Source organism: Geospiza fortis, unplaced genomic scaffold, assembly GCF_000277835.1.
Source record: "Geospiza fortis unplaced genomic scaffold, GeoFor_1.0 scaffold94, whole genome shotgun sequence".
Classification (NCBI taxonomy): Eukaryota; Metazoa; Chordata; class Aves; order Passeriformes; family Thraupidae; genus Geospiza; species Geospiza fortis.
The window spans coordinates 8783-11691 of record NW_005054394.1 but is presented as its reverse complement, the minus strand read 5'-3'; the positions used below and the strand labels follow the sequence as shown (position 1 = coordinate 11691).

General features: G+C 56.0%; 1 pseudogene; it reads left to right on the top strand.

Moving 5' to 3' along the window:
- Positions 1 to 381: 381 nt before the first annotated feature.
- Positions 382 to 2526, top strand: LOC106631922 (annotated as a pseudogene).
- The last annotated feature ends 383 nt before the right edge of the window (positions 2527 to 2909 follow it).

Here is a 2909-nt window from a genome sequence, read left to right as displayed (position 1 = left end):
AACAGTGAGTGCACACGTGGTGGGGAGGCTGGGCTGGGGCAGAAACACTACCAGGGCTGACTCCTCCCCCTGCATGCAGGGACAGCCCCTCATTGGAGATCCTTGGGCAGGGCACACTGCTGCTGCTGCTGCTGGGCAGCAGGACAGGCCTTGCTGCATGCCAGCTCTCCAGGGACCCATCTTTCCTGCCCCCAGATCCCTGGGATTCACATCCCTGCTGTCCCCAGTGACAGCCGCGTTCCTCCCAGTGCCACTTGAGGCCTTCTCTCCATCTTCCTGCAGGCCATGGATTCACAGGTATTCTGGTTCTTGCACTTGCAAAGCCTTGCCCAGTACCCGCAGCCTGCAGGTGATGGTTTGGATGAGGTGACACGTCTGCGAATGGAGGCGCATGTGAAGCTTCAGGAACAGGAGAGGATTTGGCTAGAGTGGAAGCTGGAGCAGCTCATGCTGAAGCTGAGCAGCAAATCCTGGGGAGACCTGCTCTGGTCTGCCTTGCAGCACTGACAGGTCTGGGTATTTGCTGGGCTCCTGCTCTTTCTTTTGGCACTGTGCTTTATGCAAAGAAGCCGTCAGGCACAGAGCAGTGGCCAGGAGGAGAATGAGGAAGAGGAAGAGGACAAGACATGGGAATTACGATTTGGGATGGGTTCTAGAGGAGCACATTAAGTAGCCCATACAAGACCAACAGACAGGCTGTGAGAGGACAGCATTGTCCCTGATGGACAACTGTTGCGGTGCGTCCGTTTTTTCATGGTTTTCAATTATTGTACAGGTTTGGTTTCATGTACTGTTTGATGGTTTGTTCCACCCCCCTCCCCTTCATCCTGTTTCAAAGTTGGTTCGTTCCTTGCCAGTCCCTCCCCTGGTTGAGTAAGCTGCCCCTGTCACTCGCTCTCTCTCTCCTCATGTCAACCAATCTGCACCCTAGTTCGCTTGTCTATCGTGTATGCCCACCTCTCCTTACAAGTGTCAGTTACCCCCCAACCCGGCCCATGTTCCAGAGGGTTCTTCTCTGGCTGGGTCGGGATTGGTCCTTGAGCTCCGGCCACACCTTTGTCCCTCCTCTCTACATGCCCCATTGGTCTCATGCTCTGCCTTTCTCCCTGTGTGTCCAATTCCCTTTGTCTAGCCTGGGTCCTCCCATTCTGCATTTAAGCGTGTTGCACCTTATTCTCCTCGGCAAACTTCCTCAGCCTTTCCCTGGTTCGCTCCCTCCCCTGTTGGTCAATAAACCAATGCTGTTTTGCTGAGGTTGTTTGCTGCCTCCTTTTTGTCCATTCGCTGGCTTCACTGGCGGCCTGATTTATTCCCTTGTCCGAGGGTTGAGGCGCGAAGCCGACCGCCTTGACGCGGGAGGTCGCGACCTCAGGTGGCTGGTTTGCCAAGCTCGTCTCCACGCCGGAGCTATCGCTTGCTGCTGCTGCTAGCCACCCCCAGGACTGCTGGACGGGTGCTGCCCGTTTGCTGGCCGGGAATTTCGGGCAAGGACTCCAGCAGACAACTTCGCAGGTGTCCTCAGGTGTGTCTTGAGAAGAACATGTCTTCCTGGTGCTGCAAGGAGCCATTGCTTTTGGCAATGCCTTTCACAGTTGGACTACCCATGAGGAGAAGTCGTGTACTGTGTGCTGGTACTCTTACTCCTTATGGACACCACACCTTCCACCTGACACTGAGCGGCAGAGGCCTGGCAAGAAACTTCCATGTCCGTGTGGAGCTGTAATACACCTGTCTGAGGGAGCAAATGGGGGCACACCTGCTGTGCCTCCTGCACCACTGTGAGGTGGTTAGGAGGATGACGTGGCAGTTCAACCTCCTAGACATCCTGTGCACCACTCCCACCTCGATGTGAGGAAAACTGTCCACTGGTTCTGCGCACTGGTGAGATCAACCTGGTGGCGTTTGCCCTGGTCACACAGTTGGTCTTTAGTGCTGCTGCCCTCCAAACGCTCCTGCATACTCAGGCTGACCAACGAAGAACAAAGCTTCTGGGTTAAGATGCTCTTTGGGATGCAGCCAGGCTTCTCAGACTTCTTTGTGAGCAGCTGGCCTCGAGGGCCCTACACTCCAAGCACAATGTGCTGAGACCTACGCTGTGGCAGAGATCAAGGTCCGCAGGTACATGGCCAGGCAGGCCCCCAGGACAGCTCCCTCCTCAAATGCCTGAAGCTCTTGGCCAGTGTTCTTGCGTGCAAGACTTCTCCATATATTCCATCAAGATCATCGTCATGTGCCGGCTGAACACAGTGCCAGTGTCGTAGTGGCACAGGAGATACTTTGTGCCTCAGCTTGCAGATATCCTGGAGCAGCTGGATTATCCCTGGAAGAGAAACCCTTGGAGAATTTTACTGTGTGCAACCAGAGGCTTCTGGAGGAGATCAGTTTGCCCCAGATGTACGAACAGCTGAGCCACCCAACCTCTTCCACCTCCTGACACAGGACTGGACTGCCCACTCCCAGGCAATGGAAACCTCCCTTGATCTGCACCATCGCCTGCCAGGAGTGCTGGCCTGTAGCCATTGTTAGCAGGGCTCGTGCTCAGAGCTGTGCTCGTGGGGCTGGCAGCTGGTGGCAGAGAAGGAGCTCACGGTGCTGTGGCAAAGACAGGAATTCACGTGCTACAGAGACAGGTAGACAGATGAATACATAGCTATAGCGTGTGTGTATATTGTGGCCGCGTGTGACATTGAGCCTGGCACGCTCCACAAGAAAGCACGCCACAGCTGGTTGGGCCAGCTGCGTGGCCACTCAGCCCTCGCTCCAGGCAGGGAGTGGTCGGGGTGATCGGCTGGCTAGGGAGACCTCTCTCACGGCAGGGTGAGAGAAGGCGTCTCCCCGGGAGGCAGGCTACGGCAGCGAGCAAAGCGAAGGCAGCAAGGACCAGGCGAAAGAGGCAGCAGTTCTTCGGA